Source organism: Talpa occidentalis, unplaced genomic scaffold (assembly GCF_014898055.3).
Source record: "Talpa occidentalis isolate TD23 unplaced genomic scaffold, MPIMG_talOcc4v2.1 talOcc4.14, whole genome shotgun sequence".
Lineage (NCBI taxonomy): Eukaryota > Metazoa > Chordata > Mammalia > Eulipotyphla > Talpidae > Talpa > Talpa occidentalis.
In genome coordinates, this window is record NW_023601433.1 from 75432381 (window position 1) to 75459760 (window position 27380).

Here is a 27380-nt window from a genome sequence, read left to right on the forward strand (position 1 = left end):
TTGTGTCCTTTGGGTAGATCCCTAGGAGTGGAATTTCTGGGTCATATGGTAGCTCCATTTTTGGTAGGCTGAGGAACCTCCAGCAGCTTTCCAAAGCAGTTGGACCAGTTTGCACTTCCACCAGCAATGTAGGAGAGTTCCTTTTTCACCACATCCTCGCTAACATTTGTTGGTGCTAGTTTTTTTGATATGTGCCATTCTTACTGGTGTAATTTGGTATTGCAATGTGGTTTTGATTTGCATTTCCCTGATGGTAAGGGATGTTGAACATTTTTTCATATGCCTATTGGCCATTTGCATTTCCTCTTTGGAGAAGTGTCTTTTAAGTTCTTCTGCCCATTTCTTGACTGATAGTTTACTTTGTTTTTGTTGAGTCATGTGAGTTCTTTGTATATTTTTGTTATCAGTCTCTTATCAGTTGTATGGAGTGCAAAGATTTTTTCCCCAATCAGTGGGGTGTCTCTTTGTTTTGGTTAAAGTTTCTTCTGCTATACAGGAGCTTTTCAGTTTGATGTAATCCCAGGTGTTTTTATCTTTTCCTTGACTTTCTTTGCTTTGGATGATGAGTCTTTAAAGATGTTACTGAGATATATCTTGTAGTGTTTTACCTATAATTCTTATGTATTTTTTATGGTTTCAGGTCTTACGTCCAGTTCTTGTATCCTCAATGTAATGTTTTAGAAATTCATCCACATTACTGTGAATATCAGTAGTTCATTTCCTTTTTTTTTTTTATTTAAAGATTATTTATTTATGCAAGCACTGGGTACAGTCAGAAGCACGGGAGGGTGAGAGAATTCACTACAGCCAGAGTGGGGAGCAGAACAGGCAGACTGACGAAGTACACTGCGGAGGGGAGCAGCGGGCGCGCCATGTGGGACCCTCGCCGGCAGCTGGGCATTGAACTGGCACTGCAGAGGCTGCAGGCAGCTTCACAGCCCAGCGCTCAACCGCTTCGCCAATGGGGAGGCTCTCAGTAGTTCATTTCATTGCTAAGTAGTATTCTATTGTAGCAATATACCATAGTGTATAGAAATATACTAGAATTTGTTTATCTGATCACCTGTTATTAGACATTTTTGAGTTCTTTCCAATTTGGGCTTATTATGAATAACGTTGTTATGAATATTTGTGTCTAAGCTTTTTTGTGATCATATATTTTTATTTCCCTGGGGTTAAATAATTGCTGGGACATATGAGAGATAATTAACTGCCCAAGCTGTCCTCCAAAGTGGTAATATGAATTTACACTGATATACTGAGCTTTGTATGAATCCCACTTACTCAGCACCCTTACCAACATTTGGTCTTTGTCAATCTCTTAGTTACCCCAGTGAATGTGAAAGGGTATCTCATTATGGTGTTTTCACTTGCATTTTCCTCTGATGATTAATGGTGATATGCATCTTTTAATGTGTTTGTTGGCCATTTATGTATCTTTTGTAACAGGTTTCTGTTGTCCATTAAATTTTTCTTCTTTCTGTAATGATTTGTATGTGTTCTGGTATGTATTTTCAGCATGAATTCTTTATCAGATATATTTAATTTTTTTACTGTATTGGCCTTTCCATGATAACTTGAGCTGCTGGTATGTGTAGTTTTGTTTTACTTTTTATGATCTTTAGAGTAATAGAAATTCTTAACTTTAATGTAGTCAGATTTATCTAGTGTTTTTTCTTTATATCTTTTATGTCTTAGAAATTTTTTCCTTAGAGGTCATGAAAATACTTTCTTCTCAAATATTTTATAAAACTTAATACATTTGTCTTTCCCATTTATGTCAATAACTCACCTTATGTTGCTTCTAATGAAAAAGGAAAGCAGTTTCATTTTTTTCCTGTATGGATATCAGTTGTGCTGGCATATGTTCCATATTGATCTGTGTTCTATCTCTTTTATTTATTTATTTATTTATTCATTCATTCATTCATTCATTTATTTTCATAGAGGCATGGTTTTTATTTATTTATTTATTTATTTATTTGCTTGTTTTGTTTTTTATACAAGCACTGGGTACAGTCAGAAGCACGGGAGGGTGAGAGAATTCACCAGAGCCAGAGCGGGGAGCAGAGCAGGCAGAAGGACCGAAGTACACTGCTGAGGGGAGCAGCGGGCGGCAGGAGGGGTCTGTGCGCCATGTGGGACCCTCCTCCGGTGGCCGGGGAGCAGCCGGGGATCGAACCGGCACTGCAGAGGCCGCGGGCAGCTTCGCAACCCAGCGCTCAACCGCTGCGCCACCGGGGAGGCCCTCTATCTCTTTTTTATGAATCATATGTCCATATATGTGTGGATGGATGTTTCTTGATCTCTTCCAGTACCACACCATTTTTTGCTAATATGATTTAATCTTGATAACTGTTTCACTAAATTGTACCTCCTTTGTGGTCCCCCCCCCCAGGTATTTGGCTGTTCTTGGGCTTTTATGTTTCATCATCTCCTACAAAACAAAGTAAAAATACACCCTGTTGTTTTTATTTTATTTGTTTTGGATCTTTAGCTTAGTTTGAGATACTGATAATTTGTAGACTTTATAAATTTATTTTGGCCTTCTTTGGTGTCTTTCAGTACATCCTTAAATTTTTTCCCATAGAGGTGTTGCATATGTTCATTTGATTTATTCCTAGGTACTTTTATTGATGCTACTACACAGTTTCTTTAATTTTATTTATTATTTTTTAATATTTTATTTCATATAATTCTTATATCTTTTTCATTTTTGCACAATGTATGCATTTTCATTGTGGTTATATTCCCCATACAATTGCACCCCCCCTTATTTTGACCCTAGTCCTTCCTCTCCCCGTCCCTCCCCCCATAGTGTGTCTCTGGTTTATAGTTGCTTGTTGATTTTGATTTTTACTTTGTATTAATTAGTCTTTTTTCTGGTCCCTTATTTAGGTTTTCTAAAGTTTCTTTAATTTTATTTCACATTTTATATATTGCTCTTTCTTACCTACAGTTTTACTAAAAACTTAGTCTAATAATTTCTCCATAGATTCCTTTAAATTTTTCTATTTGCACCATCATGTCATTGCTAACAGTGGCAGTTTTCTTTCTTTTTAATCTTTACATTTCTTTTGTTTTTATTTTTGCTAAATTTGGGTAAGTACAGTGCTAAATAGCAGTGACTGTAATAGGCATCTTTGTCTCACTGCAGTGGTAAAGGAAAAATTTAATGTTTGACTATTAGTACAGAATGATGCTTGCTTAGTTTTTTTGGTAGTTATCTCCATGTTTTTGTTTTTGTTTTTTTTAAAGATTTATTTATTTTTATACAAGAACTGGGGTACATGTCAGAAGCGAGGGAGGGTGAGAGAATTCACCAGAGCCAGAGCAGGGAGCAGTGTCTGACCGAAGACACTGCTGAGGGGAGCAGCAGAGGCAGGAGAGGTCTGCTGCGCCTTGTGGGGTTCTCCCTGGCTGGCGGGGAATGGACCTGGCATTGCAGAGGCTGCAGCCATTGGGTTTGGGGTTCTAAATATGTTTGTTAGATGAAATTTGTTGTTGATTTCATTATTCAAATCTCCTAAAATCTATTTTTGTTTCTAGGAGGGGTCTTGTCAGTTTGTTACGATATAAATATGTTAAATTTTGTGTTTTCCTCTATTTGCTTTACATATTTTTAGGTCATGTTACTAAATTTCTATACATCTAGATCATTTTCTTTTTTGTGTAGAAGAACTGTAGGGTTTAGGGTGGTGGTAAGAGCATTTACCAGAGATAGAATGGGGAGCAGAACAGGCAGATTCACTGAAATACACTCTATCGGACTATATGTGGCATTGCTCTCTGGCCAGGTTTGAACTCAGGCCATATTGGTGATAGCACTGAAACTTAACCCCTAGGACACTTGGGAGGCCCAATCTAGATAATTTTTTAACTATTCAAACCTTTCATCATTATGAAGTTTCGCTTTATTTCTAGTAATCCTTCTTATCTCACGGTATACATTTTTCTTATATTAGTATAGCTAAGCCAGTTTTCCTTTTTAAAAAAGTATGTTTACTTATTAGTCTTTTCAAATGTTTTCTTAAGTTTTCAGTTTTGTATATCTAATAGTATGTTGATAGATTTAAAAGAAAAATTTGAGGACTGATGGGAAGTACTGTCCATTTGCTTCAGTTTCAGCAAATACTCTGAGGGTTGAAACCAACCCAAATACTGGACAAATCTCTCTGAATTTGTATTTCATAGCTTGGAATTTTATTTTATAATAACTCACTATGCTTTTAAGAGGATTTTAATATTTTTTTCAGCTTTTTAAAAGTTGTCTGTAGCCTTGTGATTTGCATTACTTGGAGTTGCTACAAGTGTCTTAACCTTTGTTTCAGTTTTATGCTTATGATTTTGTGTGTTTGAATGTTTGTGTGTAGGATTTTGTGTGTTTGAATTCCTTCCAGCTAAGAATTGGGCTTTGATTACATAGGTATGTTCTGAGGAACTTGCCTTGGCCTAGAATAGACTGGGGTCAGGATTGCAATGTGAATTGATGTGTTAGGTGTCAAGGTATAATTTTAAGATACTGTGTGAAATTTGTCAATTAAATGCATTTTTTGTGTCTTGACATCATCTTGGGATGAAAGCTGCTTTATTTGATATATTTCTGCTAGTTTTATAGTGAACTGAAAGAAGGTTCTATTCTTCTTGTTAAGAGTTATAGGAGAAACACAGAGCAATACAGGAATGAAGATGGTATGAAGGATCCTGGACAAACTTTGAAACCACTTGAAACTGCAGTTCACCCCATTGATTGAGCAAATATTTTATAATTAGAATATTTTAAAAATCTTAGAACTATTTAGGGTTGGATTAAACATAGGATGAAATTAGAATTCCAAAGGACCCTAAGTGGTTCTTGGATTTGTCCATTGGGTGGCAAAAGGAAAAATTTAAAAACTGGGTTGTGAAAACATTATGCTTAAAAAAAAGTTAGAAAGTAGTTCAGTAATAACTGATTTGAATGCATGGGGGAGATTAAACCCCAAATATATGTACTGAAGAAACCTGTAGCTAACATGTTTTGCATTAGGAGTGAGAAATGATCAACTTAAGTTTGTGCATAGGCATTATGGTATAGCAGTCACTTGAATCTTTCATATACATTATGCCCAGGAGCCCTGTTTTTCCTTCCAATTTTTTTAAGATTTTTTTTTGTTTATGCATACAAGAACTGGACTAAAGGCCAGAGATGCGGGCCATGGGAGGGTTCACCAGAGACGAAGTGAGGAGCAGAACAGTTGGATCTTCTGAAATACACTGCTGATGGGAGCAGCGGGCAAGACAGAAGAGGTCTGTAGGACCATATGTGGGTTAGCTCCATGGCCAGGGATCAAACTCATGCTGCAGTGGTTGGCAGTAGTTTGATAGCACTGACTTTAACCCCTTGCGCCACCAGGGAGACCCTCCTCTCATTCTTTGCTGCCATACTTCCCTTTTCTTTTAGCTTGACTGATATAGGCACCAATGGTCTGATGTGTACTTCAATTGCTTTGCACTGGATTTGTTCAGATTGTTGATTTCTATCTCTGTCTTACTTTTTTTCCTAAGTAAACATCTATATTTTCCATCTCTCCAGTAATCTTTAGGCCTCCAGGAATTTATGCAACTCAGTAGACTGTATAGTCCTGCTTTCCTTTTGGGTAGAATTAATTCATGTTAATGACATGTTAATGACAGTTTTTGCATATTTTCATTTACTCTTTAAAAACTTGCAGATCCTTATATTTTACCATTAAAATTTAGGCAGTCTCATCAGATCAGAGTTTCATTGGGAAACCAGGCACTTTAAATATTACTTAAACATTTAAAAGTACTGAATAGATTATTATTAATAAGCAATACTGTGTGAAAGTAAACATTTGTCTAAGGAAAATAAACACAGAACCAAAAACAAAATAATCTGGAAAAAATGCACTTCATATTATAGAGTAGGGCTAAAAATACTTGAATGAAAGATAAATGTGTGTAAAATATCTAAGATTAATAAAACAAGTCCAATTTTTGTATATAGACAAAGAATATGAACACACAGAATGAAATGAATATGGCTACTCTGGGGTAGCAAGATGGTAGATTTTCTTTAAACAATATTAAAGTGACATCCATTGAGGAATTAGTTCATTGTTAAGATTTTTAAGTAGTTTGACCAGTGCACAATATTTGATTAGTAGTAAAACTGTTGTATGATTAATCAGCAAATTGATTACTTGTCTGTATGATCAAACCTTAATTGCAGTAGTGCTATACCAGATATTACTGACTATAAAAATTACTTGTAATTACAAATTTAGTAATTTGTATATATATTTTTATTTTTGACTTAGGCATTTCTCATTTTTGGAAATACTTTTATCTTTGTTATATAGACTTATTTCAGGCATTAGTTACAGTGAATGAACTATAAATTGTGCTTATTGCTGAAATTGCTGCTGTCTTTGATTTATAGTGAAAGCAGATTTCTCCATAAAACAAAATAAATACAAGATCCATGTTAATTTATTTCTGAAATGAGTTGTTTAAGTGTTATTTGAAACATTGATGATCTCTTTTAATACTCATAAAATAGAATGCTTTATTTAATTTTGTTCTTTGAAGCACTACTTTTAAAGTATATTAGAGTTTCAGATTACTCAGAAATTGTCTAATTTCTGATGTTAACATGGGGGGTTGTGTGTGAGAGGATTCGCCAGAAACAATGGGAGCAGAACAGGCGGACTGTCTGAAATACACTACTGAGGGGAGCAATGGGTGAGACAGGAGAGGTCTGTTATGCCATGTGGGTCAGCTCCCTGGCCGGATCAAACTCTGTATAGCTGCAGATAGCTTCATAGTGCTGAGACTTAACCCTTTGTGCCGCCAGGGAGGCCCTACATACGATACTTTTAAAACAGTGTCTGGCATGTAAAACAGTGCCTGGCAGTAAAAGTTAACTTCAAATAATAATAAAATAAATTAAAAAACAAAATAATAAATAAAAGCCTAATTGCCAGTCACTGTTGGCTTAATGAGGTTCTACATGTACTGTATTGCCTGACAGAGTATTTTCTCTCCCTGTTTGTTGCATCACTAAAAAATTTATAGATTTAAAAAATGGACTTTCTTTTGAAGTATTATGCCAAATATTATTACTACAGTTTCTCATACTGTTGAGTCAGGTATTTATGTGGATGTAGTATCATTCAGATTCTTTGCCAGTTGTCAGATAACATTAGGTGTATAGAACCAAAAAATTATCTTGGCTTCAATTTGGAAGAAACTGCTTATAGTTGCACCTATTTGTGAACCTCTCTTCTCTTCCTTTGTCAGTTTAGGAAAGATTGAGAAAGTACAGAGAAGGAATTCAGTTTTGGGTGTAGAAGCAAAATTATTTCACAAGGAATGGAACATAAAACAGATGCTTTAGGAATGGCTTGATTAATAGCACTCCTACATAATATTTATGATGATCACAGAGAAATCAGAGGATTAAAACCACCTCCCTTTTGGGTCTCCCTGGTGGCGCAAGGGGGTAAGACACAACCTATGAAGCTATCCGCAGCCATTGCAGCATGAGTTTGATCCCCGGCCAGGGAGCAACCCACATGGTGCAGCAGACCTCTCCTATCTCACCCACTGCTCCCCTCAGCAGTGTGTTTCAGTCAGTCTGCCTGTTCTGTTCCCCACTCTGCCTCTGGTGAATCCTCTCATCCCCCGCATCTCTGGCTCTTGTATGCATAAATAAGTAAATTTTTCAAAAAAAAAACCACCTCCCTCTTGTTGCCGCTTATATTTCATATCCTTGTTTTGAAGTAATATTTATCATCTTTATAAAAACATCCTGCTTTATACAAAAGCAACATTATGTTAATGCCATCAATTCAGGAGTTAGGACAGTTTTTGTAGAACACGTGAAATAAAATGTGAGGGCTAATAGTGCAGTTACTTTTACCAAGTTCCTGTTTGCATTAAGAAATTTTACATGTTGATGAAATGACAGTTTACTTTTACTTCTGATTGTATGTTATCTATTTGATTTAATGCTGGAACATGATTTAGAAAATATCTTCCTATGGATTGTAATGAGAATAATCACCTATATTTATTTTTATTTTTAATGATAAAATTTTAAATCCTATGTCCCAAAACTCTTCAAGGAGAGAGAAATATTATTTCATTGATTAAGCAAACATTTTGAATAGTCTTGAGAGAACTTGTAAGCTGTGTGTGTTTGGATTGGGGAAGGAAGGCATAAAAGGAGGGAATTGGGGGAGAGTGGTAAACTTAGATAAAAGAAAAATGCTCAATCATATATACTTGCAAAAATATGGTAGGGCCTCCCTGGTGGCGGTTGAGCGCCGCACTGTGAAGCTGTCTGCAGCCTCTGCAGTGCTTGTTCAACCCTGGCTGGCCAGTGAGAATCCCACATGGCAAAGCAGATCTCTCCTGTCTCGCCCACTGCTCCCCTCAGCAGTGTATATTTCAGTCTGCCTGTTCTGTTCCCCGTTCTGACTCTGGTGAATCCTGTCACCCTCCTGTGCATCTGGCCTGTACACTGGTTCTTATATAAAAATAAAATCTTAAAAAAAAAAATATGGTAAAGGTTTGGTGACTTGGATACTAGAACAGCTCTGTAGATCTGGCTGGTAGAGAAAAGGCCAGTATGGATATAGAAAAGAACATAAGCAATGGCAAGGACTTGGTGATGAACATAGAACGTCCTAGAAGGGGAGAGTAGAATGATAAACTAGATCTTGACAAGTACTATGACATTACCCTGAGCGTTAAGTAGGAATGTATAGAAGGTATTGGTTAATTTTGCTTGGCTAACTCAGTTAAGTGGTTTCTTCTTACTTAGCTTCATATGCCTATGACTAAAATTTTCACTTCAGCAAAATTGTGTATTTATTATTTTTGACTGGGAACTTTATAATGAGTGATAGAAATGTAAAACCTTTCAATCCTAAGAATTTAGTCTATATGAAGGGCAGGTAGAAATTCTACGTTTATGGTAAGAACTAGAATATAGAGGTTTTTAAATGGGTATGCTTAAAACATTTCTCTTCCTGTTCAGAATTAGTATTCCTAGAACATTGATTTGAAGATACTAGTGCAATAACTTTGTTCTAATGTTATCTCCATTTTACACATGAGGGAACAGAGTGAACTTCCCAAAGTGATACAAGTATAAGTTTTGTAGCCAGAATTCTTATCAAAAGGAATTTGATTTCAGAATCTCTGCTCTTGGGCCTCCCTGGTGGCACAGCATGTTGAGCGTAACGCTGGGAAGCTGGGAAGCTGTCCGCAGCCTCCACGGTGCTGGTTTAATCCCTGGCCAGCCAGGGAGATTCCCACATGGCGTAGCAGACCTCTCCTGTCTCGCCTACTGCTCCCCTCAGCAGTGTATTTCGGTCCTTCTCCCTGTTCTGCTCCCTGCTCTGTCTCTGGTGGATTCTTTCACCCTTCCGCACCTCTGGCCTGTACCCCAGTGCTTGTATGAATAAAAAAAATGTGCTCTTACCTAATAAATTATATTGTAATGCCTCTCAGTAACATATAGTATTAGACCCTTGGATTCTATCTAGGAAATCATTATTACAAATAGTTATGATGACATATAGTAAGTGTTATAAAATAGAGCTATATTGAGAGTGCAGGAGAACTGCAGGGAAGCTTTCACAATAATGTATTCAATAATTGAAGGATATGTATCCAAATGGATAAGACAGTATGAAAAATCAAGCAAAGGTTAATACCAGTGAAAAAGTTAATGCATGAAAAATTTAAAAGTAGTCTCAAGTTGTTCAGGGTGTATATCAATATCATAAGGCATCTTGTTTTTTTTTTTAAGCAGAGACATTTTAGTGAAAGTTTCATTGATGGGATGAGATATGCCAGGTAATGTTAAGGAGGAATAGGCCAGTTGTAACTATTTGTTTCTTAGGTAATTTAAGACCTAAACAAACTAAATGCATCAAATGTTCAGTAACCACTTTGCTAGAGAAATGATGGTGATACAGGTGCCTGGGATGGAAAGTGGAAATTGTCATATTTTGTTACTGGAAATAGACACATGCTTTCTAGCCTTGAAGACCTAGACTGATGAGATTCCCAGTGAAATACTGAGAGAGACTATACAATGGTGTGAGGGAGGCCAATGCCAGATTCTATTTAGGGTGTATAGAATTGGCAGTGCTGCATTAAAGGCCCAGAGGAGGCCTGCTTCTTTGTGATTTTGTGCTACCCATGGCAGTCAGGATTGGGGAAGGTGGGGAGTTGGATAGTGGTAGCAGTAATTTTAGAGAGCTTTATCCATTTGTGTACCTGGCATATGTGAGGGAAGGACTGGATGCTGTTGTATACCTGGATCACCTGCTTGTGAATGGTTTCAGATATGAAGAAAAAAGAAATCAGTCTGAGGAATGACAGTTACATAATTTCTCTATATGAAGTAATTTCTCTATATGAAGAATTTGTATTAGCATATATACAGTAGCACCCAAATCTGATTAATAGATTACCTCCATGATTTTTTGCAGTACTTACCAAGAGTGTATCTTAAAATTAATGACATTATAGTGAATTATAAGTTTTTTTCTTTTTTAATAATATATGAATTTAATGGTGTGTTTGAATACAGTGGCATCTGAGTCAATAAAATACGGAATATTTTTTCCAGTACTCATTAGCATAAATATATAGTTATTTTTTAAACAGGAACTGTTCTGGTCTATTCCTTTTAAATCACCAGTGGTTTGTATACCAGTCCACTGAAACACTGGTAATTGTAAAACTAACGATATGCTTGTAGAATATAGGGCTTAGGTTACATGTTGAGGAGGTTAATTAGAAAAGAAAAAGTGTAAACTCTCTGCAAGGTCTGTAATTTCTTTTTTTTTTTTTTTTTAAAGATTTTTACATACAAGAGCTTGGGTACAGGCCAGAGATGTGGGGGGTGAGAGGACTCACCAGAGACAGAGTGGGGAACAGAACAGGCAGATTGACCAAAGTACACTGCAGAGAGGAGCAGCGGGCAAGACAGGAGAGGTCTGCTGTGCCATGTGGGTTGCTCCCTGGCGGGCTGGGATCAAACTCATGCTGTAGAGGTTGCGGATTGCTACATAGTGTGGTGCTTAACCCCTTGTGCCACCAGGGAGGCCCAAGGTCTTTAATTTCTTTGCATTGTAGCAAATGTAAGTGTCTTGACTAAAAACAGAAGTACAGAAAGTTTGTCCAGTTATAGCCAGGATTTTGCACTTTGTCTTCCTCATTTTCTTGTAATGTGCAGTGCTAAGTTCTACTTTTTGGCTTTACTTGAAAAAAGATCCTTCTCATATGTATTTGGATGGCAGTCACATTTCCCTCTGCTTAAACGAGATAAACATTAGTAGTTCCAAAGGGTGGGTCTTTTTCTGGGCATCTCTTGAATTACATGTTCTTTAAAAGGATTCTTAAGAAGATGGTATTCTGGTCAAGACAATTTTAGGTGATATTTATTAATTGAGAACTGCTTAGAAAGAACAGGCATTTGAACTTGTCATTTTAAACAGAGCCCACATTTTAATGTGTGGCTCTTGGAGGTTATTTGGATTTTTATTGACTTGTATTAAAATATTTGAGTAGTCCCCTTCTTATTGTCAGAATATGAATTTTGACTAAGCAAGTAGAGGAGTGGGTTTTTTCCATTGCATGTTATGATGATAGCAGTTAAAAATTAAAATGTTTCTTTTGTTATAAAGATGTTTACTTAAAAGATTAGCTTGCATTTCATTCAGCCATCTGCATAAAACTGAGTGAAGGATACCAGAACTTGAAAAATGGGCAAAGGAATATTAACTTTCCTAATATAATACTAATACTTGAATAAGCAGTATGCAGATTAACTAGGTTTGGGATACTGATCAATATTTTTTTTTAATATCATTTGCTTCCAAATTTTCATAGACTTGGTGTTAAAAATCTTGGGCAAAAATAGGAAAACTTTGCTCATTTAAACATGGGTATACTTTTGAGTTCCTAAGGTGAAGTCACCTTTAAATAAAGTTGTTTGTCTTTCTGGAAAAGAGACCTCTTATGCAGTTGTGAGGGAGGTGTGGGGGTGCTGTACAAAGTGGGAAATAGAAATTCTGTTTTTCTTCTTTTAGGGCAGGGTCCAGAAGTAAAGCATATTAATATAAGCAGTGTAAATTACAGGTCTCAGAATGACTTTGGAATATTGAATTTTGCCTAATTTTTTAGTTGCCTTTTTTATTTTTATTTTTAAAAGATTTATTTTTATACAAGAACTGGGGTACAGGCCAGAAGGGTGTGTGTGTGTGAGAGAGGATTCACCAGAGACAGAGCAGGGAACAACACAGGCAGATCGACTGAAGTACACTGCTGAGGGGAGCAGGGAGTGAGTTAGGAGAAGTCTGCTACGCCATGTGGGTTGCTCCCTGCAGGGATGAACTCGTGCTGCAGCGGCTGCGGATAGCATCATAGGTTGCATCTTAACCCCTTGTGCCACCAAGGAGGCCCCTCTTTAGTTGCCTTTAAAAAAATTAAACTTTTGGTCTCTGCTACCTATTTCATTAATTTTCTTTTTCTATTGAGTACATAAGAAATAGGAGCTGACAATTTAACCCTTATTAAAAAAAGCTTTTCAGAGAAAACCTATGTTCATGTTCATAGGGATATTGGTCATTTTGTCCAAGAAAATGCAGTTAGATTTTTATTCCTTGAACAGTAGGAGACAGGAACAGAGTTTTCAATATTGTTTTAAGATACCTGATTGAATGACATGTTAAGAGGTTTGGATGTCTTTATAAGATTATAAGTAGGAAAATTTAAGTTTCATGAGGTTTCTGGGCTAGCAGTTTTTCTTTTTTATATAAATATAATATTTGATCTATGAATTGGTAGTGAGAACTGGAACTTAGGGCCAGGTAGGGGAGGAAATAGATGGAGAGGGAGGGGGTAAAGAGGAAGCAGTTACTTCTTTACCCAGAGGTAAACTGATAGCAAGTAGCAAGACATTACTGAGTGTGCAGGTATTTGCCTTCTGTTAATTTGCCAAAGGTAGATCTTGGAACTAGTGAAAGAAACAAAAATCAGGAAACCTTTTCCAACACTCGAGCTAGTCTTTCTCATCTTTCCATAGCAACTATAAATATTGAACTACTTCTGGTACTTAAATGACATTGCTTGGCTTTAATGCAATTAATGTCTAATGACTCAAATACCAAGATTTTCTATTATTTTAAACTGAGGCTTAAGTATTTCTCTTGCTTTTTGTTAAATTATTATTTTCTGAAGAGATAAGGAACATTTCTTCATTTAAGATGAACCTAAATTTAAGATGATGAACCTGAATGCTGTGTTATAAAATTAGATCTTAAATTCTTACTTTCAGTAGTAAAATGACTGCTTACCTTGTGATTTTTCTTGACGGACTTGGAGTCAGAAAATAACATTTGGAGTTATTAAGAGGAATTCCTTATAAACCTGTTTATGATTTAATATATCGGAGTTAGTAGTATGAAGTGAATGTGTTCAATATAGACATAATTATACAGAACAGGTCAGAACATTAAAACAGCCTTTACATGCTTTCTTAGAATCATCTAATTTCCCCCCATTTTTGCAGATATTTTTTTCTGGTGGTGAAGACATCATATATGAATTATTCTTTCCCCTCTTCCTACTCTCTGTGTAAAGATTAAGTTTAACAAGAAATCACTTGTAAGATAAGAAATTATAAAAGGTACAAATTAAATTTGCTGAAGTTGGTTTGATCACAGTCATTCTTTTTTTTTGAGGACATGGTCAGAGCTTCTTTTTGCCTACTTGAAATATTGAAAGTAATAAGGTACATGTGAAGTGCAACTAAACCTTCAAATCTAAAAGTGTTACTGCAAAATTACTTTGCTTTTGACTTCTCACATTTTTTGGTCCACATTTAGAAAAGCACTTGTCGGTATTTCAACCACTTAAATGAAGATCACAATTGTATTGATCACTAACCAGCTATTTGAAATTCTGTATTGCAGAACCTCTTTTGAAGAATATACTTTAAACTTCTCCCACATTGGAAAAAAAAAACCCACACTATTCTCTCTCACACACAAACACATATTTTCACATTCACACGCACACACAGTATCTGTATTTATAAATGTTTATGTATAAAGAATCAACCATCCTGTACTACTTGTGTAGTTACAAAATTATACAGGATTGATATTTTGGTAATTATCTATTGAAACAGAACTTTTACTTGTTATAGTGAACATTGGCATAAGTATTGGTCGCTCAAGACACTTAGTAGCAGTAAAAGGCTTTTTGATACAGAAATATGATTATAACATGTCATTTAGCTAATGGTGTCTGATGACTTACTGGATTTTGTTTTTCAAGAAGAAGTAGGTTGTTTTTGGCATAGGAAATGATAATATTATAGCTGCTTATCTATGTCTTACAGCTGGCAGAGATATGTAGTAAACTGATGGTGAATTTGTGTGTGGATCCCTGAAAACTCAAGAGTTTAGTGATTTCAAAAGAGCTAGAAAAGACAAATAGCATACTTAAAAAAAAAAAAATGGTCTTGTTTGGAGATCTCACTGAACCAGACCATTGATTCAGTTTTATATTTACTGTTTCTCTAGTGTTTTCAAAGCTTGGTCCTAATAAGTAGGGGAAAAAATTCATTGATGGCATTTAGCCCTGCAAGAATACTATAGTTGACACTAAAATGCAACTCCATGAAGGTAGGAACTTAATTTTTTTCTCTGCTGCATCCCCAGTATCTAGGATGGTGCCTATCCTCTCAAAATATTTGTCAAAATGAGCCTCCACCAGAATGAACTTATATATAGGTAAATACAGAATGCTCTTTGAACATTCCTTGTTTCTATTTTCATTTATAGTTGACTTCAGCAGCAAAGGTTTTAAAAAACGTAAGATTTGAACTCCTATTCAAGGAGTAAGATCAGGCCATAGTAGATTTACTCAGTGATAAATGCATGGGTTTTAATTAGCTGGTGATGAAATCATCTCCCCATCATGGAATGATCCTTCCCAACATGCCACAGAATTCTAGTTTGGAAATGTCTTTCATTTTTCATCAGATAACTGAAAAATTATTAGGCATAAATGAAGAAACACTACGAAGCTAAAAAACTCACCCCAAATAGTGGCAATTATAAAGGCATTTTAAAAAAAAATTGACATCTTTGAACTATTTTATATTGTCTCTACACTCATGTTTTACTGTGAATCTGTTTAATATGCAGTTCATGTGCATGAAACGCTATTTCACATACAGTTAAAATAAGAGGTTTTAAAAAAATTTAATGTTTTCTTCCCAGAAGTTTTGAACTCTAAATTATCTTACATTTGAAAATGAGACTATATAAAAAACTTTCCATTGTTCTTTTGAGGTTAAAATGTACCCTAGCCAAAAAAGTGCAGCTTTAAAGACCTCCCCAACTTTGCCCTCCCCCAGCATTTTTGGAAGCCTAGCTTGAGTAAATTTAGCTCAATCTGATTAGTTTTTGTAGTTTGGGTTCTTTTATTAAATAAATGGTCCAAATTGTTGTGCTTCCTTACCCTTATTGAAACTGCTGTGGTGGATGGTATACAGATAGTCCCATAAACTATTCCATATAGGCATAAACTATTCCATATAAGTGTTCCTTCTTGCCTCAAGCCCTCTGTGTCCCATCTTTTAGTCATTACCTCTTCATCTTCCAAATGCCTACTTAGTGTTGGGTTAAATTCTCTCCAATGTGGCTGTATAGTATCTGATACTGTAGCATTTAATATTCAAGTATATTGATTTTTACTTTCTTCAGGGTTTTCTCTTAAAATGAATAAAATACTATCTTCCTGTCTAGTGGTGTATGCAATTATAAAAATTTGTCTCTTGTTTCAGATAAATTCAGAAAGTCTTCCTTTTTAAAAAATTCCTCTCTCCTCCTACCTTCTCCCTACCACTATGAGTGACCATAATTAATTCCAGCTATACCCTCAGCCTGGCTGTTCATTAGTGTTTATTATGTTTAAAAATCCCTTTTAAGTAATTGTTTAGATTTTAACCACAACCACTTTACATTCTACCTCTTCAATATATGAATGTCAAGATTACCAGGCATAACCATTCTTACTCTCTGAGTTATATGTGACTGGTATTCCTGGATAACTACTGGTAGTATGGGATGGTAGCTTGTGGCATCAGAGAGCATTTTTCAGACTTTCCTCTACATAACCATTATTTGACAGATTGTCCTAAATGAGCAGTTTTTAATTTTGTGACAATTTCACAACGATACACCTTTTCCTAACCAAGTAGAAGTTTGATTGTGACTGTAGGAAAGAAGAGTCATAGTCAGCACTGAAGCATCTTGCCCAGTCCTTTTGGTTGACTCTGTTGATCTACTCCTTAGACTTTATAGGAACCTGTGGAAACTTTACTCAAACACTTCTGTGTTAATGGGCTTCTCATATCTTAGACAATAAAATATCAAGTAATTTCTGGAGTGTCAGATGATTCTTCTAGTAGACATAGTGATTTCCTTTAATTCAGTCTAGCACCCTTGATTCATTTTTTTTACCTCTAGACTTGACCTGTTTCTTGAATTTAACCTTATACTCTCCATTCCCCCTTAACACCTGCTGAACATGTATCTATTGAGAGACCACCTTTAAAGTCAGCATATCATACATAGTTGACATTGCTTCTTGCAACACTTCTTAATAGTACCATGTTTTTTGTACTCACCAGATGCCATAAAATTTTGCAGTTAATTTTGACAATTTGCTCTGCCTCTTCCCCCCCCCCCATTCCTCATTAATTATCATGGTCAGACAATTAATGCTTTGGCTCACTTTGGTCTCTTCCTCTGCATTTTCACTACTGCTGAGATTTGAGCTCTTAGCAATTCTTATCTGAATTACTAGACTGGTGACATCTTTTTTTTTTTTTTTTTTAAAGATTTATTTATTTATTTTACACAAGAACTGGGGTATAGGTCAGAAGCACAGAAGGGTGAGAGAATTCACCAGAGCCAGAGCAGGTAGCAGAACAGGCAGATGGACCAAAGGAGAGGAGCAGTGGGCAAGGCAGGAGAGGTCTGCGCCATGTGGGGTTCTCCCTGGCTGGCGGGTAATTGAACTGGCACTGCAGAGGCTGTGGACAGCTTCGCAGCGCAGCGCTCAACCACTTCGCCTCAGGGGAGGCCCTAGACTGGTGGCATCTTAACTGACTTTGCCCTTCCAAACTCATACAGGGCAGCAAGGGGCACTGAGACTGGCCAAGGGCACTACCCACATAGTTTACTGGCCACTGTCTGAGTTTTTCACCCGTGTGCACAATTGCAAGACTACTCAGGTTCAGAGAACAACAATAGTGGGATTTATTTAACAAGCCAGGGAAAACAAAGAGTTGCTGAGGCCAAAAATGGCTGTTTACCTCACCCAAAGCAGTGTCCAGTGTTTTAAAGTCCTAAACACAAATGCTCCCAAGATGGTGTCTTCCTGCCATTGTGGATTTGGAGCACATGGCAGCCAGACTACAGGCTGGGTTTCAACTCACGAAGACAGTAGGAGACACAACAGGAGCTGCTCACCAAAGCCGCTGAGATGACCTGGCACAGCACCAGACAAGTGACACTCAACAAGCAGCTGCAGCAGACGAACGACCCAGCAAACAGCCCATACTCATGCAGTTCAGCAAGGTGACCTGCTCCATCTCTTTACCTTTCCTGCCAGGCTGTAACAGCAGCAAAAACATGAACAGTTTCAGTAGCTCAGCCACCTGCAAAGCCTCTGAACTTTTCCTTTCTGAGGGTGGCTACTGGAACCCTCTTCACGTTCTTCAGAGGCCCACAACAGCCTTTTGGAAGCTCGCCAGGGTGGGAGCAGAAATCGCTGACCTGGTATCGCTGAAGATCTGAAAATGCTGAAATCCCTAATGCTGAATGTTCAAATGCTGAATCCCAGAATATTGAATCCTGGGGGCTGCTTCTGCAGTACCTTATACTTCTTCTCAGAGTCTCCACCCCCATTGATAATTTGTTTGCATTTTGCCTGGGGCTATCCTTCCTTACCAGCACCCCCCTCCAGGGACCACCACCTGTAAGTCTTTGGCTTCAGCCATCAGTTAGTTACAAAACCATCCTACTTGCTACTTTCTACAGTTGAACACCAACACTTTTTGTTTTAATTATTTAAAAAAATTTTTTACAGCATTGTTCATTTTTAAACAATTTTTGCTTACCCCCTTCCCCCAGGTGTAGTACCCATAGAATTTCCTTCACCAGTGCACCATCACCACAATCCCCTGTGCTCTCCCTCGCTCCCTCTGATTCCTCTCCTTCCTCCTCCCCTGCAGGATGCCTCTGATTTATAATAGTCTGTTTTTGTTTTGTTGTAACACCAACACTTTGTGTTATTTCCCTGCTCATAAAACTTTTGGTTTCATCCCATTGAATGAAATCTTGATTTCTTAGCCTAGCATTCAAGTAAGAACCATAGTTGTATCTTAACTGCCTTTCTAGTCTTGTCTTCCTGAACAATCTCTTGATATTTACACCTATTCTCAAAAATGCCTTGCTTTCTTCCCACTATGGGATTGTTAACCTTCTGCTCTTAAATTACTCCTTTTTATTTAAATCTCATCCAATCTGTAAGATGCAATTGAAATTCTACTCTTATGAAGTCTTTTTTTTTTTTTTAATTTTTATTTATTTATTTATTTTTAAAGATTATTTATTTATACAAGCACTGGGTACAGTCAGAAGCGCGGGAGGATGAGAGAATTCACCAGAGCCAGAGCGGGGAGCAGAACAGGCAGAAGGACCGAAGTACACTGCTGAGGGGAGAAGCGGGCAGCAGGGGAGGTGGGATCCTCCTCTGGTGGCCGGGGAGCAGCTGGGGATCAAACCGGCGCTGCAGAGGCTGCGGGCAGCTTTGCAACCCAGCTCTCAACCGCTGCGCCACCGGGGAGGCCCTCTCTTATGAAGTCTTGATTTGTCCCCCCTTGAACTCTGAGCACATGCATGTCACAGTTAATCTTATAGTATTCTGACACTTCTTGAGTTACAATGAGCAGTGTCTCATCATTTTTTACAATGTAATACTAATTAAGTAGAATGTGCCTTCACATATACTGTGTCATCTGGTTCTTTAAAAGTCACATGTGGACAACGAGATCCAGCATTTGTTCTTTTTAATGAATGTTCATTATCCTATAGTAAAATTTGTAGATAATATAGACGTAAATTTTAAAAATTGACAATAAATTAATACAGTACAAAAAAGAAAAAAATTTGTAATGTTTTGAGTATTCAAATACTCAGCAAAAAATTGCACTCCAGCAAAAAACCAAACAAACAAAAACAACAAAAGCCCTTTAGATTTACAAACCCTACAACTTTACAGCTGTACTATGTACCCTTAGTTAGGCAATTTAACAAGACCAATCCTGATACATAATGTGATTAGTATATGAAATTGCAGCTGATGAATTGCTTTATTCCTTTCCCATGTAGTATGTGGTTAATATGACCTGAGTAGAAAATATAATATTTTGGGAGACAAAAATAGTATTTGTAAAATGGGTGAAATTTTTATTACAGGATGTTTAGCCTCCTGTTGATAATTCTTAGTTAAAAACATTTTTTGGAGGTTATGGAAATAATGTACTATGTTGACTGACTCCTTAATTTTAGGATATTGGTGTTTTATACAGTTTTGTTCCTACATGTGATTTCATGTTGTCATGGAAAACTATTTCGGCAGGCTGGAAAGGACCAAGGTTTTATTATTACAACACTAATGACACCAGATAGGAGAATTTTCTCCTGGAAAAATCTGGGCCCTGAACATACACAAAAGTTTCCTTTTATACTCGGTTATTTTAACATAGGTGTTACATGGGTAGATTACATTTTTGAAGATCATTTAGCCGAAGATGAGCAGAAAAGGGCTTTCGTGAAAAGGCATTCCCCCCTCCTCTTGGAACGCAGCCTTGTTAGTATAAAGACCAGCCATAAATGCATCAGACCAAAGGAGAATTTGCAAGTGATTAGGGATATCAAACTTGCTTTGTACCTGGGTTGGAATGTTTATCTAATGGGACTTTTACTGCATTCATTTGTTTACTGATTTTTCCCTTTCAATGTCACATAAACTATCTGGCTGCAAATACTAAGAAAAACCATTACAGTGGAATCAGGGGGATTAGGTTATCCAATAAAAGTTAAATTATTGCCTTGTTATAAGACTTCTTGGTTAGACTGTAATAACTCTGCAACCCTGCCCTGATTTTTTTCTTATACACAAAAGACCCCTTGGCAGAAACCAGTTATGAAACAGTATTTAAACTATAAGCCCAAGACTAAATCTTCTGTGATCTTAGTTTTTTTAAGTACTTACTCTTTATTCCTGTAGTGTCAAAGGTTTAGCTGAGAAATCTGCAGAAGTGATGCTTGACTGAGGAAAAACTCTTAAAACAGGAATATTTGTAGCTTTCTGGAAAGTTTTGTCTGTGCAGTTCTGCAGCTTCTAAAGGCATGCTGAGTCCTGATTGGGTCCATTCTGCACCTGATTGGGTGCAATTCAACATTCTTAAATGTGTGGTTGACTAGTCCACGTTATAACAATTTAAAAAAATGTGTTGTTATGGCATCCTGATTTGTAGAGAAAAATTGTGTGGTGAGATCAAAGTGCTTAACTTATTTTTAGGATATTTGTCATTGTAAAACTACTGGTTTTTCTTTTGCAGATTTTCTTGTGAAACCTTGTGATAGAAAATTTTCTTGGAACAAATTTCATTCGGTAAGCTTGTTTTGTTCCTCCTCCCTCCAACTGCTCTTTCTGTGCCATTTTGAGGTAGCAAAAAATAATTTACAGATTTGTTTGGGGTGTCTGTTGGTATACTTAATTATTTAAATGAGCTATTTATTGTATGTTTTCTTTGCTTGTAAATGTGGTGGGATTTTTTTTTTCAGTAGGACTCAAACCAGCTTACTTTTTGCATATGTAATTCCTTATGCTATAATATAGTCTACTGTATCTAAAAACTTGTATTTGAGACTAAGTGGGTTGTAGCCTAAATCTTTTTTTTTTTTTTTTAAGATCTTAACATCATGGATTTCTTCTTAATTGAAATTTGAATATTTTTTTTAATTTCCTTAAATTGTTACATACCAGTTTTAAAATCAAGGACTTGTTATTAGACTTAGAGGTACTAATATTACATTTAACTAATAAACAAGTTCTAAAAACTTTGCTAGTTCTGTCCCCTCTATGGGCATTAATCCTGTCTTGTCCTTTTTAAAAACATATGTGTATCTGTTACTGTATAATTCTTTATTACTGCCTCTTTTTCTGTTGTCTCTTTAAGAAATTACCTCATTTTAATGAAAATAGAAGTTGTTATGGTTTTAAGTTTTTATTTTTTTAGATCTTTTTAAAAAAAATATTTATTTATTTATTTATACAAGCACTGGGTACAGTCAGAAACGCGGGAGGGTGAGAGAATTCACCAGGGCCAGAGCGGGGAGCAGAGCAGGCAGAAGGACCAAAGTACACTGTTGAGGGAGCAGTGGGCAGCAGGAGAGGTCTGCGCGCCATGTGGGACCCTCCTCTGGTGGCCAGGGAGCAGCCGGGGATCAAACCGGTGCTGCAGGGGCTTCAGGCAGCTTCGCAACCCAGCGCTCAACTGCTGCGCCACCGGGGAGGCCCGGTTTTAAGTTTTTAAATGCAAGCAAATTGTTTTAGCTTGACATTGCTTTCAGAATGAGGACCAAGTACACCGTATCATGACATTTTAGACACTCTTTAGTCTTGGCATCTAGTCTTCTGTGTTGTACCCTCGCCACCCACCTTGCACCTTAGGCACCTTTTGCTGTAGCTGCACACTGACCTACATGTCTCTCAGATACTCTCCAATGTGCATTTTTTTGGGCATTGTCATTCTTGTTGTGCATTTGATGTTCTTTGTCACCCTTTATCTCAGTAGTTCAGAAGCTGGATGTGTTACAGGACAGGGAAAGGGGCACTCCAGAACCCCCAAACCTGCCTCCTCTAAATAGGTTCTGACACCTGCTGCATCATGCATCAAGACAAAATATATAAGACCTTTAATGGAAAGGAACTTTAATACAGTTAGTGTGCAATACAGAAAAGGTAAAGAATATAGTATCCAAATCAAGCACCTAAAGTCACCCATCCCCTTGTAGGTAAAATTGTGCTCAAACAGGGTTGGCCTAAAGCAGGGCCTCTGAGGTGCCACAAGTCTAAGGCACCTCCTGGCAGGAACCCATAGAAAAGGGTCAGAAACTGTTAGGCAAGTTTGGGATGAAAAGAGCAAAATCAAGATAAAAGCTGCCATTGTTAACTGCCCTGCAGGTCTCTTACCAACATCTGTTTCAACCAGTCCAGGACCAAAGCAGCAAGTGCAGCTTCTTCACATGTCTCTCTGCTCCATGTGTCTCCTCCAGGTCTTCTTGCTCTCCCCTCCTGCTTCCTTCCTTCTCCAGTCTCCTCTCCAGCTTCTTCTCTTCCCTGCTCAACTCCACCCTCCCTTGGTTGGGGCAGGAAACCTGGAACCTCCCCTTTTCCTTGGGACCACCTTGTTACAGATGGTTCACTATTAAAAGCTTGAGTGTTCCACAAAGCTTTCCTTGAGTGCCCAAATAAGAACCCATCTCTGTCTTTTGTACCCTCACTTAGTTATATTTCAGTATCTCTTATCACACCCTGCCTTATTATCTGTTGGGTTGTGAATATCTTTAAGGTAAGATCATATTTAAATTTTCAGTTCATACAAACATACCCTGAGTCCTAGGAAGCTAGTTTCTTCTCATTATAATTTCATTTTAATTAGGATTTTTATTTTTGGGGTGTGTACATGTGTGTGGGTGGTTTGGGTAAGAATAAGTGGGAAGACTAGATTATGTTCTTGTGGGTACTTTATTTTTTCTCTGCTATAGAGTGAAAGATTATATATAGTATATCTAATCTGTCTTTGTATTTCAAATTACTCAGTATCTCATGTGGTTGAGCAATTTGTTTGCAAGTATAACTTTTAGTTATTGAGTATAAGGAATTGAGCAATTCCTTCTTAACAGGTGAGAGACCATATTCAGTAGTAAGATTAAATAATGCATTACTTTGGTAAAAACTTCTTGTAATTACATTGGTAAAAATTTCTCTTAAGCCCCAACCCGGGGTTTGGGGTGGTATGGGAAAGTGGTACTGATGATCAAACCCAGAGAAGCCTGAAGATTATAGCTCTCACATTCTTCTGCATATATTAAACTAATTTTTTTTTTTTTAAATAGAGGCATGTTTTTATTTTATTTTATTTATTTATTTGTTTGTTTTTTGTTTATACATGCACTGGGTACAGTCAGAAACGCGGGAGGGTGAGAGAATTCACCAGAGCCAGAGCGGGGAGCAGAGCAGGCAGAAGGAGTGAAGGACACTGCTGAGGGGAGCAGCGGGCTGCAGGAGAGGTCTGCGCGCCATGTGGGACCCTCCTCCAGTGGCCGGGGAGCAGCCGGGGATCGAACCGGCGCCGCAGAGGCCGCGGGCAGCCTCGCAACCCAGCGCTCAACTGCTGCGCCACCGGGGAGGCCCCTTCTGCATATATTAAGAAAAGTGAAATCATTTGTTTCTGATGCTTAGAAATACTAAGTATTATTTGGCCCATTATAGACTTTTAGAAAAGGAAAGGTAATCCTAACATATTACTTTTCTCTGCAATATTTAATTTTTAAGTTTTACATTGCCATGATAATGTTTACTGATTTTTAACTTTGTAATTATTATTAACTTTAGATATAGCATGAAAGTCATTTGAAAAACAGAATTGTATATTTTTTGAAAGTTTAGATATAATAGACATGCAATTATTGACATTGCTAGTTGTCAGGTGTACAATATTTTTATATATATATTATTTTGCTATATACTTGCTATATAATATTATATGTGTGCTATATATAATATATATAGCAAAATAATCATCACAATAAATCTAGTTAATAGCCATCACCATTCCATATAATTTATTTTAATGATGAAAGCTTTTAAGATCTCTGAGCAACTTTAAAATATTCAGTACACTATTATTAGCTTTAGTCCCCATAGTCTACATTACTTCCCCATGATTTAAAAAAATTTTTAGCTGGAAGTTTTTAAACCCTTTTCTCCCATTTTGCTTGCCCCCACCCCACCCCTATTTCCCACCTCTGCATAAGAATTGGGGTAATAGATACAAGGACTAGTTCAGAGGTGTGTGCAAAGATGATTATTGTGGCTTTTTAAATTAACAAAAAATATCCAAGTGTCTCAGCAGAATTCATGGGCCAGTTATGATTATATTGGAATATAATGGATATAATTGCAATATAATATTGAACTGCCTCCTGAAAGCATGTACCAGTAAGGAAAGATTTGATACATTAGTTGAAGCAAAAACTTGCAGAACAATGAGTAACAGTAACACCCTCCCACTGTTTTTTGTTTTTTGTTTTTTCAGTTTCTTAGTATGTGTATAAAGAAGTGTTTGGATAGAATTATAAAATAGTTAACAATAGTTGTACTTATGTGTAGGTGAAATAAAGGACGCCAAAGAGTGAGAAAGGCAACTTATACTTACTTAAAAAACAAAAAACAGATTTGAGATACAATCCATCTGGTTCACATTTGACTCATTTAAAGTGTACAGTTCAGTGATGCAGAATACTCATGCAGCCATCAACACAATCAATTTCAGAACTTTTCATTGCTTCAAAAAATAACTCCAGGTTTTTTTCTTTGTTTTTTTCTTTTTGTTGAAGAAACTAAGACTGAGCAGATGTAGCCACTGACCTGGAGCAGCACTAGAATCTGGGAATAGGAGATTCAGAATTGAGTCTCTTCTCCCCACCCCGACTGGTCAAAATCACTTGAAATATCTAAGTTAATGGAACTTTGCAAAGTGAGATTTTTTTTGATCTCCAGGTACATTTTTCAGTTTTGTGAGGAATCTTATCATTAAAGACAATGGCCAGCAATACCATGAACTCCCATGCGTTGATTGGGAATCTTAATAATCTGATCAGTATGTTTTAATGTAGAGGCACTCTTCTTGAAATATGGTCAAATTGTCGGTTGCTTTGTTCATAAGGGCTTTGCCTTCATTCAATGTGTTAATGAGAGACATTCCCATTGCTGTGGCAGGAGAGGGTGGCAGAATGATTGCTGACCAGATTTTAGATATTCATCTGGCTGCAGAGCCAAAAGTGAACCAAAGAAAAGCAGGTGTGAAACAGTCTGCAGTGGAGGTTCCATGGCTTCTCCTTTGACATGGACTATGGCTTTCAGCAGGATTATTATGACAGGATGTACAGTTAACCAGCATGTGTTCCTCTTCCTGTTGCTTGGGCTGTAGTGTCCTTGAAATGCCAGCCTGTATCAGGAAAAATATCAGGAAAAGGCAGAAATGGCTTCAGTGCTAAGAGTGGATAGCAAGGATCTCCTTCCAAGTCTGGAAAGTTGAAAGGAGATGACCTTCAGACCATTAAGAAGGAGTTGACCCAGGGCCTCCCTGGTGGCGCAGCGGTTGAGCGCTGGGTTGCGAAGCTGCCCGCTGCCTCTGTAGCGCCCGTTCGATCCCTGGCTGCTCCCTGGACACTGGGGGAGGGTCCCACATGGCACGCAGACCTCTCCTGCCGCCCGCTGCTCCCCTCAGCAGTGTACTTCGGTCCTTCTGCCTGTTCTGCTTTCCGCTCTGGCTCTGGTGAATTCTCTCACCCTTCCGCGCTTCTGACTGTACCCAGTACTTGTATAAATCAATCAATCAATCTTGTATAAATAATAAATAAATAAATCTTTAAAAAAAAAAAAAAGGAGTTGACCCAGATAGCACAAAAAGTGTGTTCTCTACTGGAAAGCCTGGGAAAAAAAATTGAAAAGAAACAGAGCAAACTAGGAGCTGGTGTTGATCAAGGATGATGAAAAAGAGGCTTAGGAAGGAGAGGATTACAGAGACAATGCCAATGGCAGGATGACATTTAAGCACATAGTGGGTTTAGAAATCATGTCCCATTATTTCTTTATCTGGGGGCTTGTCTAAGATCAAAATTTTCACCATGTCCTTTCCCCTAGTATCTTCAGTACATGCACAATTTCTTCCCATCCTTGTTCTTCCCATTTTCATTAATTCATATTGCTCAGCAGCTAGTCTTTCTTTTACTTTCTTTGATGCTCCTAGTAGTTACGTTACATCTTACCCTGTAATTTTTGTTTTTAATTTTTCATATATCTTTATAACCTAACAATAAAAAGGATATACGGGTTGTTATCAACTCTCTCCAAAATCTCTTTTTCTGCACAGAGTACAATCCTTTCCATTCATACATGAGTTCGCTAGTTGTTTCCCTAACTGCAATGCGAACCTCATTAGTTGAGTAGCACCTGAGAGCAGCTTTGAGTTAGAATTGTGTATTATACCCTATAGAAATGTATTATGTGAGGCTGGTTAACACAAATTTAACAGTGTATTTTTGTGAATGAGAGTTAGCATCCTCTAGAAAAATAGTTTAATAGTTTTAAGATTTGTTTTCTAAAGTTGATTCTGTGGGGTTTTTTTTGTGAATAACCTAATGTTTCGTACTTTTTCTCTCAAACAAGTTCTTACTAAACCAGGAATTAGGACCAAAAAGAAAAAAGTCCAAACCTTTCAAGCTTTCACCCTAGTTGTAATGGGATTTAGTTTCTAATTTGGTGTCATTGCAGGTCAGTAAGTTTCAGTTGGGACAAGTAAATCTGTGATGCCTATGAGAATTTTTCCTTAAACTTACTAAATAAATTTTTTAAAAGATAATGCACATTGATACATTTACTGTATAAATAATACTGGAGTTCTAACAGCTAAAACTTTTCCACTCATTAGATTGGTTCTTCAATAATTGGGGTTTATAAGACAGAGAGAGGAACTCTCATTATGTTAAACTGTTAAGTGAAAATTTCAAACATATTAAGATAGAGAAAATTGTTCAATAAACCCCCAATTCTTATCTCACTGGTCTTCAAAGTTACCAATTCATTGCCTATAGATACTCCTCATTTTACCTATTCCTTGGTATCACTTCTTCTGTTCATATTTCAGTTAAACTTAAAAAACACATAACCACAAACACAAAAATCCAACCATAACTTCAACTTTACAGAAAATTAATAATAATCGTTTAATATCATCATATATTTAGTGCATGATCAGATTTCCCTAAATGTCTCAATTTATTGTGATACTTTGACTCAAGATCTAAATAAGGCTAATATGTTATAGTTGGTTCATATGTTACTTTGTCTTTTTTAATCTATAGGTTTCCCTTCATCTTTATTCTTGCAGTTTATTTAAAGAATTTATTTTC

At 36.9% G+C, this 27380-nt stretch overlaps 1 protein-coding gene and 2 pseudogenes across 6 annotated transcripts in view; 2 read left to right on the forward strand and 1 right to left on the reverse strand.

Moving 5' to 3' along the window:
• LOC119244195 (septin-10-like) overlaps positions 1 to 13427 on the reverse strand; it is a 40274-nt pseudogene extending 26847 nt beyond the window's left edge.
• Positions 1 to 27380, forward strand: part of MTMR3 (myotubularin related protein 3) — a 119797-nt gene that overhangs the window by 37290 nt on the left and 55127 nt on the right. For 4 of the 6 annotated variants that reach the window (XM_037510861.2, XM_037510863.2, XM_037510864.2 and 1 more), the window contains exon 2: positions 20738 to 20790. The exons of 1 other annotated variant lie outside the window; for it this stretch is intronic. The gene's annotated coding sequence lies outside the window, so the exon portion shown is untranslated. Of the gene's footprint in view, positions 1 to 20737; positions 20791 to 24947; positions 24967 to 27380 lie in introns of those variants that run through there. One more of the 6 variants, XM_054695243.1, reaches the window with a different exon arrangement.
• LOC119244196 (heterogeneous nuclear ribonucleoproteins C1/C2-like) lies at positions 24980 to 26750 on the forward strand (annotated as a pseudogene).